At 43.6% G+C, this 22842-nt stretch overlaps 1 protein-coding gene across 3 annotated transcripts in view; it reads left to right on the top strand.

Annotated features, from left to right (window-relative positions):
* ADCY2 (adenylate cyclase 2) overlaps positions 1–22842 on the top strand; it is a 1055565-nt gene that overhangs the window by 99549 nt on the left and 933174 nt on the right. The window lies entirely within an intron of this gene.

The following is a 22842-nucleotide window of genomic DNA, read 5'->3' as shown; positions in this document are numbered from 1 at the left end:
TGACTGTTGTGACTTGTTTTTTTTTAACGCCTCCTTCCAACCACACCTCTCCCCTCAAAGCAAAGCAAGATCACTACCTGATCCCAATCAAGCACACCACTTTCACCCAAACCAATGCAAAATCACTCCCTGACCCCCTCCCCAACACACCTCTTCCCGCAAAGCAATGCAAGATAGTTCATTTTCCCTTACCAAGCACACCCCTCCCCCAAAAGCAAAGCAATATTGTTTATTAACCCCTAGCAAGAACACCCCTCCCCCAAAAGCAAAGCAAGATCGCTCCTTGGCCCCTTTCCCAGTACACCCTGTTCACCCAAAGCAATGAAAAATTAGTAACTGCTCCCCTAGTACACCTGCTTTACCCAAATCAAATCAAAATTGCTCCCTGCCCCAAGCACACAGATTTTGGCTTATCTGAGAAGTGTTCAGTTTTCTGGAGCAGCTCTGGCAGGATCCAACGCATTAGGGAAAGCGCAACACGCGCACTGCCACAGGCTCCTTAGTGAGCTGGAGGAAACAGCCACACACAAATAATGGCAGGTGCTAGAATAGATGTATAGATTTAGACATTTCTATAATTTCTAAATTTATTTATTTGTGTAGGTCTGCTGATTTCTCTCTCCCTGCCTCCTTTGTTTGAGTATGTCTGCCTCCATGTCTGTCTGTTTATATTTTTTCCTGTTTGTCTCCTTGGCCACTGTCTATCTCCTTGGCCGCTGTCTGTATTTCTTTATTTTGGTCTCTCTCCTTGGCTGCTGTATGTCTCTTTGTTTTGGTGTCTGTCTCCTTGGCTGCTGTATGTGTGTCTGGGTTTTTTTTTTCTGTGTGTGTCTCTCTCCTTGTCCACTGTTTGGGTTTTTTTTTTTCCTTTCAATCTATCTCTCTAGCTCCCTGTCCTTCTGTGTGTTTCTTTGACTGTTTTGAGTATTTGTGTGACATATTTCTGTCAGTCTGTCAATGTTGCTTTTTTTTTTCTTTTTCTTTCAATGTCTCTCCCTGGCCCCCTGTCTTTTTGTGTGTGTGTGTGTGTGAGAAGATGTCAGGGGGATGTGTGTGGAGATATCAGGGGGCTTTTGGGGAAATATGCCCCTTCTCTCACCTACCTTTTTTTTTTTGTATAATCATGATAGTTGCACAGAGTAACTGGAAACAGGCACAGAGTAAGTCATTTGAAGTAATCCAGCACAGAGTATAAATCGTATAAAGTATTAAATTGGCACAGAGTGACTTGTGTAAGGTAAACTGCCACTTGACACTCTTTTGAAAGCGAAAGTTTGCGCTCCGAACGTGTGCACGTGCAAAATTGTTATGCCAACCGTCGAACATGCCTGCTATTACCTGGATGGGAGGTGTTTAACGAAACTTGGTTGCGCTTTAATGGCACCACAGCTCACGTAATAGCAGGAGGTGGAGTCTCACGTGCTGCTGGTTAGCTGTACTCAACCTCTATTTCAACGGTTAGCAGCTCAAGACTTTAGCGGAGGATCTCTGGGGGAGGCTCCAAAACCCCTGCTTTGACTTCTCCTTTCCTCAGGAGCATAAAATGAACAATAATTAGGCTTTGATACTCTAGAAAATGAAGAGTAATTAGAATCTGCTATCTCAAGTCCTTAACTCCGCTCTCATACAATATTCACACCATTATTGAGCATTTAGATGAGGCAGAGCTGCCATTCGCGCAAATGGAGTGGGGGGGAGGTGGGGGGGGGGGTTTGCCACCTCCCCCGGAGATCCTCTGCTAAAGCCTTGAGATTTCTCGCCGTTGAAATAGGGGTTGAGTGTTCGCTAGTGAAATGTGCATCCCGGAAGCAAAAAGCATTCCACAAAGAAACGCGCCGTGCTGAGGCTGTACATAAAGAGGGGGTGCCGTCTCTGCTGCCGAGCTTTTTGCCTCCCCCTCTTCTCTCCGGCTCTGATGTATCCTTTTTAACATGAGCAATAAATATCTGGAGGAAATATCTGGAGGTCCGCGAGTGTAGGGCAGTTGTAAGTGCCGAGGCTGTAAATAAAGAGGGGATGGCGTCTCTGCTGCCAAGCTTTTTGCCTCCCCCTCTTCCCTCCGACTCCGATGTGTCCTTTTTAATGTGAGCAATAAATATCTGGAGGAAATATCTGGAGGTCCGCAAATGTGGGGCAGTTGTAAGCGCGCATGCGCACTCCTGCTGGCCACGGATCATGCAGGTAAGAGTGCGCATGTGCGCTTAGCGTTCTATTATACTAGATTATGTACTTGCAAAGAAAACTGCTGGTCTCATTAACAAAAATTCCTTCTTCTCTGAGTATCTTTAGAGACATCTGGAAACATCAATATTTTTTGTCCCAAAAATTTTTTGACTTGTTTTTGAAAAATAGCCTCATTATCCATTCCTTATCAGACGCTAAAGCCACTGTTACTAATAATGATGCTGGTTTCACAAGTGTTTCAACAATTCGGAAACATCAAGAGGCTTGTCCTGATAATTTTGATCTTGATCTGATTGTTCCTGTCATTTCTTCTCAGGAAGGTAATATACTTTAACAAAAGGAGGTAATGATTGTTCTGGAACATTCAAGACTTCTAAGAAATATCTCTTCCAACATATCTCGAGGAGTTGTAATAGGAATTTTAGGAAAATTTAAAATCCACAAGTTGTTTGCCCGGTTATAATTTTCAAGAGATTCTAATTTTCTCCGAATACTATTACTGCCTTTAATTTGTATTTCCTGAAAATTTTAACTGTTTTCAATTCCATATTCAGTTTTTGTGTCTCACTTTTACCTATTTCAACTTCTTGTTTTAATTGCACAATTTCTTCTTACTGTTTCTTTAAATTTCCTTCAATCTCTATAACTTGTGGGGGAAAAAGTTTTATCCGAGTTCACTACTAGATCCCAAATGGTCTCCAACATAACTTCTGGTGGTTTTGTTAGCAAGGAAAAATCTTGCAATGGCATTGCAGGCTTACCAGATGCTGGTTTAGCTTCCAAAACCCTTTTACTTCTCAGAAGATCTTCCGGCCACAGGTAGCTCCAGGGAATCAAGTTCCTCCGCTGACTTCAACAAGCTCTCAGGTGGATTAGCCTCTCATGATATGAGCCCTGCCTCTTCGGACATGCTCAATTCCTGCGGAGAGCTTGCTTGCTGTGGCCATGGGGGGCAGATCTCTATGGTCTGGGCTCAGTGTAGCATCGAGCCCCAAGTCATCCGCTATGGCGTCACTTGCCGGCGTCGGCAACAGACGATTCCCAGACTGCTCCAAATCTCCAGTAAGACGCTGCAGGATTTTATCTATCGTGCCGCTAGAAGGCATATCGGGAGGCTGCACCGGTTCCTTTCCCCCTTCTTTTCGGCATAGTATCAAGCAAAAAAGGTACGAAAATGGAAAATATCTGAAGGCGTCTCTTCCATTAACTGGCTGCCGCGGCCATCTTGGAATCTATATCAAACCCTATTGGAGGGCATTGGTTGAGGTCGCAAACTGCGTGGCTGTATTTTTTATAGAGTTTGTTAAGGTTGGATCATTGTATTGTGGAGAAGTGGGACCAGGTTCTATCTGCTGTAGCTGATTCTCTTTCTGTGGGGGGGGGGGGGGGGGGGGGGGGGGCATTGCGATCTCTTCTAGGTGGGTTGGGGTTCCAGCGAAGTTTGTCCTGGCAGTTGTAATTTTGTTTTTAGAGTATTCAGCTTAAGTAATTAATAAACAAAATACATTACCATATATCATTAAATAGCTTCTTTTAAATAACAAGACAAATCATACCTTCTAGGACATGAACATTTGCATGAAGATAGTAAAAAAATAAATATTAATAAAAATATAATTAATTCATTATTACCTTTATGCTACTAAGAATATCAAAATTCATGAGATTCTATTAACTAATATCAGCCATGTTCCCAGGAATTATCCAATAACAAAATGAATAGTCATAAATCATAATCTATAACCCATAAAGAATCTACTGTTAGACACCATCAAATGGAAACTATAAGGAATAAATGACACCATTATAAAGGCTTGCTTCACCTTAACCATAGTTAAACTCATAAGTACACACCTAATTTAATAAAATGAAAATTCAGAATCCATAGAACAAATAAAATAAAGATTCTAGAGTTGAAGTTAATTCATATAGTTCCTTATAATAAATTAAACCCAAATCCCACTATATGCATATCACTATAAATACCCAAAATGAAAACAAATTCATAGAGAACAAGAATTCCCCAGTGGATTAACAAGACCATTTTAAAAACATATAATTTACTACTATGGTCAGTTAATTATAAATACCTATATTCATATCACAATATTAATAAATTAAATTAATTTAAATAGTGCTCAGACCCACAACCATTAGTGTTAAAGTGTAAAAACAAACAACACCGGCTGCCGTCAAACTATCATGGCACTATTTATGTCTGTACCACCATTTAACAATCTAACATCCGTTTTCTATAAGGTTAACTTATCTTTTTATGGTGGTTGATTACATTACATTACATTACATTAGGGATTTCTATTCCGCCTGTGCCTTGCGGTTCTAGGCGGATTACAATATAGAAGATGTCTGGGCAATTCCAGTAGAATTACATTACAGGATAAGAGTAGATTACAGGAACGGTAAAGAATTATGATACAACAATTTAACAGAATGGTACATAACACAGAGGATAATACATGTCACAGAAGATAATACATATCACAGGAGATAATATATATCGATTGAATCACTCCGATGGTCACGTGAATATAGTTATTTAGTTTATCATCACAATTGGATATTATATTGATCCCTACATTTATTCAGTTAATTATAAAACCATATTCAAACTTTTTTTTAAAACCAATAAAAAGCCTGAATTTCTGACATGTGATGCTCATACTTTTCCAACATGGATTGCAGATCCTCCCGTTCTTTGAGGGTTTTCATTACTTCAAAATCATAATTTGATGCCTGGACAGTTGGAGAACAGAGGCAAGTTGGACTTCGCCTTGGACTGGATCCTCTGCTTTGAAACATTTTAATTAGATTCTCAGATTCTCTTTTGTGGTGAACCCTTTCTTATTCCAAAGTCTTAACAAAAGAATCTAATTTAGGACACATCCCATGTCCTTTTTTCCAGCTTTTTTTGTTGTTGTGCAAATAACCGTTTTAAATCACAGAATAGTTCAAGCAGTATGTGCACAAGGTAGATGATGATATTTGAGTGACCTGGGGGCCACCAGGTGGCGTCTGCTTCTTAACAAATACAAAAAGTCATCCAGTGGGCAAGCTAACCATCACCTAAAATCTCTGCTGTATGTCTCTCTAGGGGAGCCCCCCCCAAATCTGTACTTCTTCTTTTCTCCCCAAGTGATCCTGCACCTGTGTCCTTCAGCAGAGGGCACAGCCTTGAACTCCTTCAACCCCCAGCTCCAGGAAGTCATCGCTCCAGTCTCTTCTCTGGCTCCAGTTTCTGGGAAAGAACAGTCAAAATTTAATGAAATTTCATATATATCGTTCGCTCTGTAGTGCTTCAGCTCTTTTACTATCCGAGAACAACCGGAGAGCAAACTCTGTCCTAAAGGCCTTGAGCAGCTGTGGGCTGGGTTCAAAACCTGTGAGTTTGTCCTCTGTGTTCCTCTGGTAAACTCTCGCGTTCCCTGTGACGGAATGTGCTGACTCCAGGATGGGCAGCAGCAGTTCACACCCCTCCTTGGTGTGATCCCACAGTCTGTTCCCTCCATAATACTAATCAAAGGAAGAATATGAGGTACTGAGATGCCACCCAGGGGCACATTTTCTTTGCATTCATTCTGGGTTTTCATGAAAGGTTTTAGCACCTCTACCTCAAAGAATAAAACAGCCCAGGAATAAATGGGTCACAGTAGGCTCAGGAAGACTGCGACATGTAACACAGAAACATCCACCTTCACAAATATTATCTCTACAGAATTCCTTCGCTTCACTAGTGCACTGCGATACTCAAGAAAACAGAAGGGAGGTGGGACTGGAACCAATGAAGGTAACTCAAGAGAGCAAGCACACCCTAAGCACAAATAAAAAGGCCAAAAACAGAAAACTATTACTGTTGGGGAATTCCATCATCAGAGGCATTAACCTTGGAACACAAGGCGAGGAGACCAAAATAGTGAAATGTCTTCCAGGATCCTCAGCTACCAGGAGTTCTAGGCAAATACAGACTATAATTAAGGAAGAAACTAAGGATTTTAAAACTGATGTTGTCATCCATCTGGGAACAAATGACCTGGCCAACAACTCCACACTTGCAGCACAGAAAGCTTTTCAGGAGCTTGGTGAGGGCGTGAAACCTTTTGTAAACACTTTAGCTTTTTCTGAAATACTGCCTTCATATGGAAAGGGAGAGCAAAGAGTGAAAAACACAGAGGACTTTAATAGATGGCTCAAAGCCTGGTGTTATCAAGAAGGCTTCAGGTACATAGGAGGATGGGGAAATACATGGAAGGACAAGAAGCTATATTGCACTGATGGGCTACATATTATTATAGCAAGAAAAAGAAACCTTGCAGAGAAATTTAGACAATATTTTTCTAGGCATTTAAACTAGAAGGGGTGGTGGTGTATGTACGAAGGACAATTATAGAGACCACCCCCGGCAAAAGAAAAGATGTGATAGTAGTAAAGACAGCAACATAAGCAATATCAGAAACTCATTTCTTAGTATTGCAACGGAAAGTGAAACGAAACAAAAATCCATACGAAAAAGGAGATTATCGCTGAAAAATAGCTGGAAAGCGATGACCACAAATGCTCGCAGTCTAAGCAACAAAGTTCATGATCTGCAAGCCCTGATGTTAGAGGCAGATCTAGATATTGTCGCTATCACAGAGACATGGTTCAGTGAATCACATGGATGGAATGCAAACATACCGGGATATAATCTTTTTAGGAAGGACAGAGATGTTCAAAAAGGTGGAGGAGTAGCTCTCTATGTAAAGATCAATATCCAAGCGACCAAAATGCAAGGGAACTGGGGAGAGGAAGAAGCGATATGGATTGCTCTGAAAAGAAGATGGAACTTCTATCTATGTGGGTGTAGTCTACAGACCTCTGACTCAACCGCAGCAAATTGATAAGGATCTGATTGTGGATATCCAAAAGTTTGGAAGGAAAGAGGAGGTTCTGCTGTTGGGAGATTTCAACCTGCCGGATGCGGACTGGAATGTTCCATCTGCAGAATCGGAAAGAAGTAGGGAGATTGTGGATGCCTTTCAAGAGGCTCTGCTCAGACAAATGGTGACGGAACCCACAAGGGAAAAAGCAATATTGGATCTGGTCCTCACAAATGGAGAGAGTATCTCTAATGTTCGAGTGGGTGCTCACCTGGGAAGTAGCGATCATCAAACGGTTTGGTTTGATATAACGGCTAAAGTGGAGAGCGGCTGCACGATACTTAAAGTCCTAGATTTCAAACGTACGGATTTTAATGCTATGGGAGAGTACCTGAAGAAAGAGCTATTAGGATGGGAGGACATAAGAGAAGTGGAAAGACAGTGATCTAAGCTGAAAGGAGCGATAAAAATGGCTACGGACCTTTATGTGAAGAAAATCAATAAAAACAAGAGAAAAAGGAAGCCGATATGATTCTCCAACCTAGTGGCTGAGAAAATAAAGGCGAAAGAGTTGGCGTTCGTGAAATATAAAAAAAACCAAGAAGAGGAGAGCAGAAAGGACTACAGGGTGAAACTGAAAGAAGCCAAGAGAGAGATACGTCTGGCGAAAGCACAGGCGGAAGAACAAATGGCTAAAAATGTAAAAAAGGGAGACAAAAATTTTTTTCAGATATATTAGTGAAAGGAGGAAGATGAAAAATGGAATTGCTAGGCTAAAAGATGCTGGGAACCAATATGTGGAAAGTGATGAGGAGAAAGCGAATGTGCTAAACAAATACTTCTGTTCTGTGTTCAGAGAAGAAAATCCTGGAGAAGGACCGAGATTGTCTAGCAAAGTTACACGAGGAAATGGAGTAGATTCTGCGCCGTTCACGGAGGAGGGTGTTTATGAGCAACTTGAAAAACTGAAGGTGGATAAAGCGATGGGACCAGACAGGAAACATCCCAGGATACTAAGGGAGCTCAGAGAGGTTCTGTCGAGTCCTATTAAAGACTTGTTCAACAAATCTCTGGAGACGGGAGTGATTCCTGGGGATTGGAGGAGAGCGGATGTGGTCACATGTATGAAGCAGGAAACTACAGGCCGGTGAGCCTCACTTCGGTTGTTGGAAAAATAATGGAAGTTTTGCTGAAAGAAAGGATAGTGTACTTCCTTGAATCTAATGGGTTACAGGATCCGAGGCAACATGGCTTTACAAAAGGTAAATCGTGCTAAACGAACCTGATTGAATTTTTTGATTGGGTGACCAGAGAGCTGGATCGAGGACACATGCTAAATGTAATTTACTTGGATTTCAGCAAAACCTTTGATACAGTTCCTCATAGGAGGCTGTTGAACAAACTTGAAGGGCTGAAGTTAGGACCCAAAGTGGTGAACTGGGTCAGAAACTGGCTGTCAGACAGACGCCAGAGGGTGGTGGTTAATGGAAGTCACTCGAAGGAAGGAAAGGTGAGTAGTGGAGTCCCTCAGGGATCAGTGCTGGGGACAATCCTATTCAATATGTTTGTGAGTGACATTGCTGAAGGGTTAGAAGGAAAAGTGTGCCTTTTTGCAGGTGATACCAAGATTTGTAACAGAGTAGACACCGAAGAGGGAGTGGAAAATATGAAAAAGTATCTGCAAAAGTTAGAGGAATGGTCTAATGCCTGGCAACTAAAATTCAATGCAAAGAAATGCAGAGTAATGCATTTGGGGATTAATAATAGGAAGGAACCGTATATGTTGGGAGGAGAGAAGCTGATATGCACGGATGGGGAGAGGGACCTTGGGGTGATAGTGTCCGAAGATCTAAAGGTGAAAAAACAGTGTGACAAGGCAGTGGCTGCTGCCAGAAGGATGCTGGGCTGTATAAAGAGAGGCGTAATAATAATAATAATAACAACAGTTTATATACCGCAGGACCATGAAGTTCTATGCGGTTTACAATGAATTAGAAAGATTCTACAAATTGAATGGAACGTTCATAGTTAGAGATTAGTGGTTAACAGTTTACAAGATCAGATTTGGGGGTGGGATTGTGATGGAGTCTATTGTCCAGATTCGTTACCTAGGTATTTCGAGAACAGGTATGTTTTTAGGTGTTTCCTAAATTCACCATAGTTGTTTGTGTGTGTAATTAGTTTTTCCAGGTCTTTGCCCCATAAGGCTGCTTGATACGATAGAAGTTGTTGATGGTGTCTCTTAAATTTGCATCCTCTAGCCGGTGGGGAAACGAACTTCAGGTGTGTTCTTCTCTTATGTCCATTGGTTGAGAAGGAGAAGAGGTCAGTTATATATTTAGGGGCTAGATCAGATAGTACCTTGAAGCAGAGACATCCCAGCTTGAACTTCGCACGTGCCTCCATTGGCAGCCAGTGCAGGAGTCGGTAGGAAGGGGTTATGTGATTGGACTTCTTCAACCCGAAGATCAACCTGACTGCTGCATTTTGTATCAGTTGTAGTCTCTGCATTTGCTTCCGGGAGATTGCCAGATGGGCAATGTTACAATAATCAAGGTGGCTTAGTATTAGGGATTGTACCAGAATTCTGAATGCTGAAGCGTCGAAGTATGCACTAATGGACCTAAGTTTCCAGAGAGTAAAAAACCCCTTTCTGACTAGGGAGTCCACATTGTCTTTCATGGTTAGACCTTGGTCCAGTATTACCCCCAGAACCTTCATTGTGGGTTGAATAGGGTAGTTGAGGTTGTTAATGCGTAGTTGGTGTTGTGGTGACAGGTGGGTGTGGCGAGGCTATAAAGATTTTAGTTTTATCTGAATTAAGTTTCAGTCTGAATTCTGTGGTCCATTGTTCCATCAGGTTTAGCCCTTCTGTTGCCGTGGGGGTGATTTCGGAGGGAGAAGTATTGAACGGGATAATGATTGTAAAGTCGTCCGCATAACTGAATACTTTTATACCCCGCTGGGTCAGCTGCATGCCTAGTGATGATATATAGACGTTGAAGAGTAGTGGGGATAATGGAGACCCCTGTGGAACGCCTGATGGGTTTCTTCATGTTTTAGAGAGGTTGCAGTTGAAACGTACTTGATAGGTGCGGGTCGTAAGGAATCCTCGGAACCAGTCAAATACCTCACCTCTTATGCCGATTGCGTCTAAACATTGTAACAATTTCTCATGATCCACCAAGTCGAAGGCCGAGCTCATGTCAAATTGCATGATTAAGGCATTTTGGCCCTTGCTGAATAAGTTGCGTAAGTATTCTAGGGTTGCTGCAATCACCGTTTCAGTGCTAAACAGAGGTCTGAAGCCAGACTGGGTTTCATGTAGTAGAGAGAACTGATCAAGGTAGTCCATCAATTGGGTATGTACTAAACCTTCCATTATTTTTATGAAGAATGGAATGGATGCTACCGGTCTATAGTTGGTTACTGATGTTAGGGATTGTTTACGATTTTTTGGAATTGGGGTGATTATAATGTGACCGTTGTTCGTTAGGAATTTTCCATTTTTGAACTTATTGGTCAGATAACTCCACAGTGTTAGTTTAAAGTCTAATGGGGCTGCTTTCATAATGTTAGGGGGACAGGGATCTAGAATGCAGTGTGATTTAGTATATTTGTTATAGAGTTTTATGAAGTTATTCCATTCTAGATCCTGAAAGGAGTTCCAAAACATATCCACTGGTATTTCATTTTCATGTATGTTGGCTATTTGATGTGCATGTATGTCGTTTGTTGGACAATTGTTCCTTAGGGTCATAATTTTTGAGTCAAAGTGTTGTACTAGATCATCTGCTGATGGGAGTTTTGTGTCGTGCATGGATTGATTGTGACGTGTGGTATCAAATAAATTTGTAACCAAGTTGAACAGTTCTTTAGTGTTGACTCCTTTTGAACTCATATTTGATGTATGGATTTTGGATGAGTAGAATGCTTTTCGTTTTTCTTTTATCAATTGTTTGTAATCCTTTATGTTGGATCTCCAATTGTTCCGGTCTGATATTTCTCCTGTTTTATTCCAGATCCTTTCTAGTCGTCTTACTGATTTTTTCATTTTTAATAGTTCAGAGTCGAACCATTTATTATATTTATTTGAGCGGTTTGTTCTGTTTCGTTTAGGGGCAATTTTATCTAAGATGGATGTGCTTGTTTTCGTCCACTGTTCCCAGAAATCATCCTCTTCATTTATTTCCTCACGTGATTCGTAATGTGCCCAGTATTCCTCTGGGTTGATGTGGCCCCTTGTGAGAAGTTCTTTTTTTATCTTTGGGTGAGTTTTTTCTTTTGGTTGATTCCAGATTAAGTTAAAGTAGTAGGTGAAATGATCGGACCGGATGTCGTGGCACCAGATACCGTCGGATAAAGAAATAGAAGGATTTAGGATCTCCTTTGTGGACATAGCTACCAAATCTAACTGATGGCCTTTTTCATGAGTTTGTGTGGATGAAGGGAGATTGTAGTTGAGTGAGGATAGGAAGTTTTTAAAATCTTTCGTGTCAGGATTGTCCTCATTCTCTAAATGTAGGTTTACGTCTCCTGCTATAATATTGTAAGACGGAGTAATTGAATTTTGTAGAATGAATTCGTAGAAGTCCTCTCTGGCCTTTGACCAGCTTTTTGGCGGGACATAAATAGGATGCAGGAGAGGTACTCTTCTAGATCCTTGTTACTAATTTTGCATGCTAGTATTTCTAATTGGTTGGTTATCTTGGAATCTACTAAGTCAAGTTCGAGTTCTTCCTTAAGGATGACTGCCAGTCCTCCCCCTCTTCTGTCTTCGCGGTTTAACATGTGAATTTTATAGTTATTTAGTATTGGATCCTCTTCAGACAGTAGCCATGTTTCCGTTAGAAAGAGGCAGGCTAACTGCTTGTTGATGATCCAATCTTTGATTAAGAAAGCTTTGTTCCTTACTGATCTAGTGTTGAGGTAAGCGCAGGGAACAGAGGTTATTGTGATGGGTATGGTGAGTGTGGTGATTTTGATGGGTTTTATTTCCCTTGTCCTTTTTTTGAGGGTACGGTTTGGTCTACCGTTGCTTGTGATTACTTTAATATGATTTACTCTTTCTTCCTGTTGGTTAATTAGAAGCCTAATGGGTGTGTCAGGGTAATGAACGGAGTGAAGTTTTGGATAGAGTGAGATAACGTCCCTGATGTTATTGCTTAATAAATAGATCAATAGGATCAATAAGAGCTTCATGTTTGCTGGTTGTTGTGATTCCTTCCTGTATTAATTGTTATGTTGGTTTCCCGTCGTTACCAATAATACGTTTGCACAAAGATTGCCGGGGGGGGGGGGGAGTCGAGACGCGGAGCTGGTTTTCAATGTTGACCCGGTTTCTCTCCCCTGCCGCGGGACGCTTAGTCTTGGTTAGGGCAACTCCCGATAGCAATGTAGCTGCCCAGAAGCAGAAGAATTAGTTTGAGGTTGCTGGGGGGGGGGCGTCGGGAGGCAGAGTTGGTCTCCCGTGCCAGCCCGGTCGCTCTCCCCAGCCGCGGGACGCTGTGTCTTGGTTAGTTGGGGCTGCTCCCGATAGCAATGGAGCTGCCCTGAGTCAAAAGAATTAGTTCGAGGCTGCGGGGAGGGGGGGGGAGAGGGTAGGGTAGGTGGAGTTGGCCTCCCACGTCGACCTGGTCTTTCTCCCGGTCTCTCTCCCCCACCTTGGACTCCCTCACTTGGCTAACTCATTCCCTTGTGGCTCCTTTAGTTAGGTCAGACAGGCAGAGTTGCTCTGAAAACAGGAAGCTTTAAAGAAGAAAAGACGCCGCAAGGGCCGTTGGGGGTGGAGTTTGGCTCCCACACCCGACCAACTCCTTCCCTTGCGGCTGCCGAGGTGAGTTTGCGTTGGGGCAGCTCCTGATTCAAACGGGGCTGCCCTGAACAGGAATCTTTAAAGAAGAAAAGGCGCCGCAAGGGCCGTTGGGGGTGGAGTTCGGCTCCCACACCCGACCAACTCCTTCCCTTGCGGCTGCCGAGGTGAGTTTGCGTTGGGGCAGCTCCCGATTCAAACGGGGCTGCCCTGAACAGGAATCTTTAAAGAAGAAAAGGCGCCGCAAGGGCCGTTGGGGGTGGAGTTCGGCTCCCACACTCGACCAACTCCTTCCCTTGCATAGTCAGTAGAAGGAAGAAGGTGTTGATGCCCCTGTACAGGTCATTGGTAAGGCCCCACTTGGAGTATTGTGTTCAATTTTGGAGACCGTATCTGGCGAAGGACGTAAGGAGACTTGAGGCGGTCCAGAGGAGGGCGACGAAAATGATAGGAGGCTTGCGCCAGAAGACATATAAGGAGAGACTGGAAGCCCTGAATTATGTATACCCTAGAGGAAAGGAGAGACAGGGGAGATATGATTCAGATGTTCAAATTCTTGAAGGGTATTAACGTAGAACAAAATATTTTTCAGAGAAAGGAAAATGGTAAAACCAGAGGACATAATTTGAGGTTGAGGGTTGGTAGATTCAAAGGCAATGTTAGGAAATTCTACTTTAAGGAGAGGGTGGTGGATGCCTAGAATGCGCTCCCGAGAGAGGTGGTGGAGAGTAAAACTGTGATTGAGTTCAAAGAAGCATGGGATGAACACAAAGGATCTAGAATCAGAAAATAAGATTAAATATTGAACTAAGGCCAGTACTGGGCAGACTTGCACGGTCTGTGTCTGTATATGGCCGTTTGGTGGAGGATAGGCTGGGGAGGGTTTCAATGGCTGGGAGGGTGTAGATGGGCTGGAGTAAGTCTTAACAGAGATTTCGGCAGTTGGAACCCAAGCACAGTACAGTGTAAAGCTTTGGATTCTTGGCCAGAAATAGCTAAGAAGAAAAAATTAAAAAATTTAAATTGAATCAGGTTGGGCAGACTGGATGGACCATTCGGGTCTATATCTGTCATCATCTACTATGTTACTATGTTTTCTGAAATGTAATGGCGCTTGCTATGTGATGCTTTAACAAAACTGTCCAAGTCTGCTCAAGTCTTGCAATCGGCACACACCACACTAATTTTGCTGCAAATCGAAAGAGGAAACCATGCTCAAGTATAATTTATGTACAACTAATAAGGAACCCTTTCATGTCCAGACCGCACAACAACAACAACAACAAAAAAAAAAGTTAAAATAAAATCCAAAGTTGAAATAAGGATAGCAGAATCTACCTTTCATATCACCCTCTATGTCATCGGGTCTAAATGCTGATTAATAAAGTCCTGTAGTTTAGTCGGGTCTTCATAATGTATGGTTTTATTATTACAGGTTATTTTCATTACTGTTGGATATAGAAGCCCATATCTTGCTCCCATTTGTCTCAGCTGATGTCTGAGAAGCAGAAACTTTTTTCTTAAGCCAGCCATGACTTCAGTAAAATCAGGCTGGAGAGTAAAATGGAGGCAGGAGGGAGTAAAATTAAGGCAGGAGGAGTAAAATGGCAGGATTTTTGTTTCCTGCTAATTTACCAACCTCATTTGCTTAGCAGTAGACAAAATATCCAAAGATTATTTAAAACGTAGTACCCTGAATATCATGGGCCTGGGACCATTTTGACTGTTGGAGGCTGTGGATGGAATTCGATATGCTCTTTCTATTTCCAGAGGATACTTCAGATTAAGGGAGAGCATCTTAGGCAATAAATCCTCAAGAAAAGATACAGCATCTGATCCCTCTACCCCTTCTGGGAGCCCTAGTATTCTAATATTATTCCTCCAACTTCTGTTGTTAGCCTCCTCCAATTCTTTCGTCAGGCGATCCACTGCTTTATGTTCAGTTTGTAGCTTATTCAAACTGTCTTCCATAACTGACACCCGGTGTTCCAACTGTACAGTTTTATCATCACTTATCTGTAATTCCTTGTCATCAACAGCAGATGAATCCAGAGACTAGTGGGATTACGTCCATCAACCAACAGGTGGAGATAGAGAGAACTGAGTTGTCCTCAGCCTTCTTGGATGCACAGCCTCCTGGACAACCAGTATTCTCTATCTCCCGAAGGCTGATGGATGTGTTCTTCACAGCTCCTGGCTTCTGCTTGTGGATTTCGGTCCAGATCTGGATATTTCAAGATGAGGGGTGTCTGGCTGAGCGGTGCCAGCTTTAGGGGTTACACCTGGGCCCCCCCAGGTCCCTGCCTCACCCTCTTCTGGGATACACCTGTTCACCGCAGGTCCCTTTTCCTATTTGCCATTGTGACTTGGTTACTTCTCCTTTCCCACGTAAAAAAACAAAAACAAAACAACAACCACGAAGTCACTTGTGAGGAGTACCGGCTTTCCACAGGGGTTTTCATCCTCAAGAGCTTGAGCTCCCTTGCTTCTGCCAGCATATGTTCCTGCTCCTTCGGTTGCCCTTCGTTTTTGATGTCAGGTGAGTGTTTCTTTCCTTTCGCGGGGTCCGGTTTTCGGTGCAGTAGCGTTTTGGGCTCTTGCAGGTGCTGACAAGGAGCTTGGTTGAGCGGTCTGACCCAACTCCGCTGTAATTCAGGCGCTCAGATGAGCTATCTTCGCTCCTCTATAGAAAGCTCCAGCGGGAGAGGTATGTGGATTTTTCCCACGCGGGTGAACGGCGGCCGCTTTTTCCCTCAGGCGTTGGCAGCCATTTTGGTTTGCCTGCAACGGCCGCATGGAGCACGTTTGGTTCGCTGTTCACTGAGGTGTTCAGGCTGCTTTCCGATATAGTGTTCCTACCGGGTTGCTGTGGCAGATCGCGTTTCTCGGCGTACTCGATGTGCAGTAGTGGGGACGCTGGATCGGGTGCTATAGGGAGCCAACGGTCTTCAAGTCTTCTCTGCCATAGTTAGTCTTCGGCGCGCTGCAGCAGCGGTTGTGCCTATGTGCCCTGAACACGCCACATAGTTTTCCTCGGTGGGGAGTTGATTCCGCTGTTTATACCCTCCCTGTATTTTATTCCGGGATGGAAGTTTGATTTTGACTTTTATTATTCTTCACTGTTTTGAAAGCGAGGGTGATATATTTCCTTTCTCCTGTTGAGGTCAGGTGCCGTTTCCAAATCTCTGTGTGTGGGTTCACCGGTGGCTGGGGATATTTCTTTGTGGGCATGGCCTCCTGTGTGTCCTGCCCTTTTGCTGCTCTGCTCCACTCCTTTTTGGTGGTGGGCTGTGTGAGCCTGTGGCTGATTATTATGGTAATGTGGGTATCATAGTATGGGCAGGGACCTGCTATAATGCCGGTCTTATGGGAAGACCTTTGCCTGGTCTGGCCTTGGTTGGCCCACTTTCTTATGGTTTTGGCGGTTGAAGCGGGCTGATGGCAGTAAGTGGCTGAGTTTTCCTGGCGTGGGGTGCGTTTGTAGGGGCGACATTTGGTGTAGGTTATGGTGCCCGGGACTGCAGTGCCGTGTCTTTCCGCTGAATGCATTGTGGTGCTCAGTTTGCTGGTTTGCCTTTTTCTGTTAACACAGTTAATGGGCTGGTTTCCACCTGTGGTTGCTATATTTCAGGGCTTTCTACCTAGCGCATCATTGGCTGCTTCTGGGGACATGGCCATTTCACTGTGCTTGCGATTGTTGGCAGGGCTGCCTTGTTCAAGTGCGGGGTATGTGGCTTCCTCTTATTGGCGCAACACTTGTCGCTTGACGTGGGCGAGACTGCTTGTGCCTATGCTATGGATTGGGCCTTCTCTTTGGTGTTTGTTGCTTGTGGCACTGTTAGGGGGGTCCTATGTTTTTTCCTCTTTCAGTACCGTAGGCTTTGGGGACTTTGGTGGAAGCCTTTGTCCACATTTATTTGGGGCATGCTGAGGTCCTGTTTCTGCAGTTGCGCCCGCTTAGATTCTGTTTTACGTTGTGTGAGCTCACATTTCATATCTATGGCTCTCGGCGCCTTGCCGAATACTCTCCCCTTTAGTCTTTTTCACATGATTGACAGTGTCTTTCATTTGCCTATGGGCTTCTTCTTTATGTTTCCAGCCTATTTTCCTTTGGGTCTTGGGGTGGTGCACGAGATATCGCTATGTGCAGGTTTCATGTTCTCTATTTTCAGCATTTCACCTTTTCTCTGGAGGCTCCTATATGGATTTTTGGGTTCTAGAGCCTTTTTCAGGCTACCCTATCAGCTTGGCACAGCTATATCACGGCCTCCAGCTGTAGACATGCCAGTATACCGAAGTCGCCTAACTGAATGGGCGGTTGATCTGGCCGCCTGGCACAGGAGGGGTGACTCTGTGACGAGACCAGACCCTGTCATCATGGGAGAGGGGACATTGAAGGTACCTGTTTCAGTGTACCCTCGTACGACTCTATGCCTCGTTTGCATGTTGCCCCAAAGATTTCAACTTCCTTTGCCAGGCGCCGCTAGGCTTTGGGGTGTTCTGTCTCCCTCCTCTTCCTTACGATACAAAAATAAATGAAATAAGATTTTCCCTCCTGTCCTTTGGCAGTTTTCTAGAGGTCATTGTTCCCCTATAGAGGACACCGAGATTGTTTCTCTTCTCTCGCATTGTCACAGGCCTCTGCCTTTCTTTGATTCTGGCTAGTGGCATGTTCATGCATGATAGTCCGGCATTTTTTCACCTCTTGGGGTTTGGTTAGATTTGGTTATTATCTCGGTATCTCCTTTCTCTCCTTCCCTTGGGATTTGGTGCTTTGGTTGTGCCTAGCCTTCCCTTTTTTCCTGCGCTTGCGGTTGTTTCTGTCTGGCTGACTTATTTCTCTGTTTGTGTGCCTGGGGCTCGAATGGCTGCAGTTTATGGCTGGTTTGTCTCCTAGCCAGTTCTTCAGCGGCCATTGGTGTTTATCTACCCTGGTGCACATGTGGTGCAACGGGGACTTAGTGGCGAGCAGTGCCCATTGTCTGGAAACCACTTTCCCGTTCCTCCTTTTCCTATGGGTAGAGTCTCATGTGCCACACTAGGTATGGTACCTCCTTTCTCCCTTTTCTGATGCGAAGAGGTTTCTCTTGCGGATGAGTCTCCTGTGCCGCTCTTTTGGGGTAAGAAGGGGATTCTCTTTTTGTCTCCTGTATTCCGTTTTAAGGATTCCTGCTGTGCCGGCTGGTGCTGGGATACCTGTTATGAGGGGTGCATGTAAGATTTGTCTTCTTCTGTCTTGCACGCCCTAGACACGGTTGGTCGGGGAGGCAAACGCTCTGGATGTTGCTCCATTCAGTGGCTGTAGCTATTTGTTTTGATCTATCTTGGGGATCTTCTTACTGTCTTACCCTACTGGTTTGGTTTGCCATTATACTCTGTTTTTCAAATTTATTCCTCACATTAAATATGGGCTCATGCGTTTTGCTCAAATTTTCTTCATTATTGCTTGAGGCTTGCTCTTGATGGCCTGCCCTGGGGTGGACAGCATGCTCCTCTATGAGTTATGTGATGGCTCTTTGGTGTGGGCACTCTCAGGTGGTCTAGCGTATTGCTTGGGTCCGACTACATTCTCTGTCTCTCCAGGGGCAGTCGCCGCCATCACTGTCGCTTTGGGCATCATCTGTGGGGCTGTTGCAATCAACATGGGAATGGCCTGCATGGGTGATGATGGCCACTGCAGGGGACAAGGTTGATCTTGTTCACTCTTCTACAGCGGGTGGCCTCCCTTTATTCTTTCATTACCTTCCTGGTGGACTCATCTTTCTTTCTTCATTTTATGGATTTCTGGTCCATGAGGCTAGCTGGGTCTAGCTGACTCTCCCTTTTCTCTGGGGTTTGGGTCGGTTGACCTTGGTATCTGCTTATCTGTTTCTCTTACCCTGTTTTCTGTAGCCCATTCTGTGGTGAGGGCGGTTCTTCCGGACTTTCTCTTTACCTCTAGTTTGTCTCACTTGTTGGTTACCTCTGATGAGCGAGGTTTCTCTGTCTGCATGTGGTCCCTTCCTTGCTAGGCTGTTTTTTGCAGCATAGCCCAGGTAGGTGGACTTTATTCTATACTCTCACGACGCATATGATCTAGTTAGTCTGTACGGCTCTCCTTGGACCTGTGTTTGTTTCTCTCCAGTGGTTTCGACTATTCACGTTTCTGTTGATTTAGTTCCCCTATGTCCCTCTGGCTTTCTTTGTGATTTCTGGTGTCTGACTTGGCGCCCTTCGGTGGGCCTCAGCTGCTAGAGGGGGGAGCCTGGCTTCATCCATGCCTCTTCTGTGTGTGGATGTGTGAGTCCTTTCCTCTCTTTGGTAAGGATTTCTTCATGGTTCCACAGCTTGACTCTTTTCGGAAGGCTCTTGGTTTACTACTTTGAGGTGGCTCTACTTTGGGTTGTGACCCTTCTCTCTTTGTGTTTCCACACTCCATGCCCTACACCCTTGCAAGGAGATGGGGGTCTGTTATAGTGAGCTTTTTCATGAATGTCATGGCTTTCCGGTGGACTAGGGGCCTTGCGGGCATAGCGGATTCATTCATCCGTAGTTGTTTGGGAGTCCTTAAGTGTCACCTCAGTTTGGTACTCTACACTCCTGTTCATAGTGGATCTCAGCAGCTGTGGTTTTCTCAGCATTGTGCTATTAGCTCCTGTTTGCGCTTGCTCACATGTATTCTGAGCTTAACCCCTGACTGCTTGTGGGGTTTATTCAATCTTTCCTTTCCTTGATCTTCTGCTGCAGATCAGGCATTGGAGGGGCGGTTTTCTCCATTTCTTGGTTGTTCTCTGTATATACACAGTGATGGTCTGGGTGTGGAGCTTCTTTTGCCATGACCGTCGGTACATTGGCAGTGTTGTGGTGATGTTTGTTTCCCTCCCTACGTTAGGACTGCTTTGCTACATCCCACTAGTCTCTGGATTCATCTGCTGTTGATGACAAGGAAGGAAAAATTATTTTCTTACCTGTTAATTTTCTTTCCTTTAGTCACAGCAGATGAATCCAGAGCCCCACCCTGTTTCGGTATTTGTGGCTCTGCACGTGGTTTGGCACTATTTTTGTGCTGGAGTTGCCTTTTGGGTTCTTTGAGTATTGTTTTTTTGTGTTTCATGTGTGTGGGAAAGGAGTTTCTATTGGTTGAGTTTTGTTTTTGGATGCTCTGAGATGACCTATACTGGTTGGCCAGGAGGCTGTGCATCCAAGAAGGCTGAGGACAACTCATTTCTCTCTATCTCCACCTGTTGGTTGATGGACGTAATCCCACTAGTCTCTGGATTCATCTGCTGTGACTAAAGGAAAGAAAATTAACAGGTAAGAACATAATTTTTCCTTTCTGGCTAAGATTTTGAACTTCTTCTTTTAATATATTTAGTTCAGTAGTATTAACCTGCATTGTCTCCCTTAGTCCCTTCTACAGACTACTGCAGTAGTTGCCAATTGAGGCACGAATCTTATTCAAGTTCTCTTGCTTTTGCTATAAACTGGTGTGGGGAATGGCCCCCAACTATTTACTTCCTCATTTCAAATTTTACTCCCCCACAAGGATAACCAGAAATCGCAACCTCTTTGCCTACCCGAAAATCTCAGGTTGCAGATACCAAACCTTTCTGGATAGATAATTCAAGTTTCAAGCTGGTAGGCAGCAAACTTGGCTAGGCTACTTCATTGATGGCGCCAGGCTGACATACGGCGCTTTTAGGAAAGAAATAAAGACCACTCTGTTCAATAAATTTATTTCCTAGCCAGACTTTCTCCCCCTTATCAAAGCTACAACTCATCATACTGAATCCACTTTTCCTCATTAACGGTATTCTGTATTCACTGACTGTTCAATGTCTCCTTCCCAATTTGTATTCAATTATCCACTGGATTTCCTAACCATTTCAATGTAACATGTTAAAATTTAATGTAACATGTTAAAAACGTAGGCCGTTGCCATGGTGACATCTCCCAACTTTGTCCCCCTTTTTTGGGCATTGTTAACCTGCGTTGAAAAATGAAGCCCACTTTTCTAGGGGGTTTGAAATATGCTCTTTCTAATGAGACTGATTTGAAAGAGTTTCTGAAAGGTATTTTTCTGTAAAAGCAGGCTGAAAATACCCTATTTTTGGCCTTTTTACACAAATTAGCAACTTTACACTTAATTTGTAAACTAATGGAAAGAGCTTGGAGGTTGAAATTGTACTTTTGAAAACAACGTTGTACTGAGACATTATGCGCCAAATTTCGCATTTATTACTCAATTATTGTGGGAGCTAAGTAATGTCAACCTTTGACTTTTTTTGGAGTACTAATTTTTTCGGCCAAGTTTACTGTAATTCAGCCATTCACTCAGTGCTCGACAAAAATTATTATTGGTAGCACTGAATAGAGCTCCAAAAGTTGTGCAGGGTAGCTAAGTTTCAGTTTTTTTGGAAACATAGCTCGTGAGATATTGTGTCTCAAAGTTGTCAGAATGTCATTGCAGTATGGGGTCAAACAAATGGCTATATCTCCACGAATATTCCACAGGCGAAACTAAAACTTTACCAAAGTTCATTTGATACATGTAGGACTTTGTGCATAAAGTTTTATCAAAATCCGTGATGGTCATGCAGGGAGCCCTTGATCACTTGACATGGAATAACCCGGATGCTTTTCTTCTGGATTGGAAAGGCAAGTTTCTATATGCATTCCCTCCAATCCCTCTCATTTTCAAGACATTAGTCAAACTCAAGGCAGAGTCAGCCACCATGATCCTGATAGTTCCTCGGTGGCCCAGACAACCTTGGTACTCCCTTCTACTTCAGCTGAGTGCCAAGGATCCAATTCCCTTACAGATTTTTCCATCTCTGCTCACTCAGAGTCAAGCATAACTATAGTATTACATCCTAACCTGGTATCATTGGTACCTCTCTGATGCTATACAAGCCATTATTGCCATTATTACTGCTTTCAGAAAACCTACTCAGCAATGCTATCAACAGAAGTGGCACGTTTCAATACGTGGTCTGCTCTCCAGCAACAAGATGCTACATCTTCCTCTCTATCGTCAGTATTGAATTATTTACTTCATCTTTCCAATTCTGGACTGAAAACTACTTTGGTCAGAGTGCTTTTCACGGTCCTGTTAATAATAAATCTCTTGCCTCTCATTTTCTGTTTCCAGGATTATGAAAGGACTTTTCAATTTCAAACCTCCGCTTAAACCACCTCCAGTTGTCTGGGATCTTAATGTGGTCCTGGCCACTCTCATGACATCACCTTTTGAGCCAATGGCTTCTACTCATCTCAGTTATCTCACTTGGAAAGTGGTCTTCTTGATTTCTCTCACATCTGCTCATCGAGTGAGTGAACTCCAAGCCTTGGTGACGGATTCGCCATTCATAGTATTCCATCATCCATCAAGACAAGGTGGTTCTCTGTAACCATCCTAAATTCCTCCCGAAAGTGGTCATGGAATTTCATTTCAATCAATCCATTGTGCTACCAGTTTTCTTCCAAAGCCTCATGCTCATCCAGGAGAAACAGCTCTACACACTTTGTATAGTAAACATGCCTTGGCTTACTACATACAGCGAAGTAAGCCACACTGTTCATCTCCTTTGATCCTAACAGATTGAGCAAGCCTGTTGCTAAAAGAACTATTTCCATATGGCTAGCGGTTTGTATTTCCTTCTGCTATGCTCAGCCTGGGCTGCAGCTCGAGGGACGTGTTACAGCACACAAAGTCCGAGCTATGGCAGCTTCAATAGCTTTCTTACGTTCTACTCCTATTGATGAAATCTGCAAAGCAACTACTTGGTCCTCAATTCACACGTTCACATCTCACTACTGTCTAGAATTCTATTCCAGATAAGATGGTTATTTCGTCCAAGCAGTATTACAGAATTTATTTTCTTCTTAATGACCAACTCTCCCTCCATCCCTTTATATTCAGCTAGGGAGTCCCACATATGAGAATATGCTGCCTGCTTATTCTAGGATAAAGCTCAGTTACTTACCATAACA

The sequence above is a fragment of the Geotrypetes seraphini genome, chromosome 2 (genome assembly GCF_902459505.1).
Source record: "Geotrypetes seraphini chromosome 2, aGeoSer1.1, whole genome shotgun sequence".
NCBI lineage: Eukaryota > Metazoa > Chordata > Amphibia > Gymnophiona > Dermophiidae > Geotrypetes > Geotrypetes seraphini.
The sequence above is the reverse complement of the archived record's forward strand: the minus strand, read 5'-3'. Positions and strand labels throughout refer to the sequence as shown.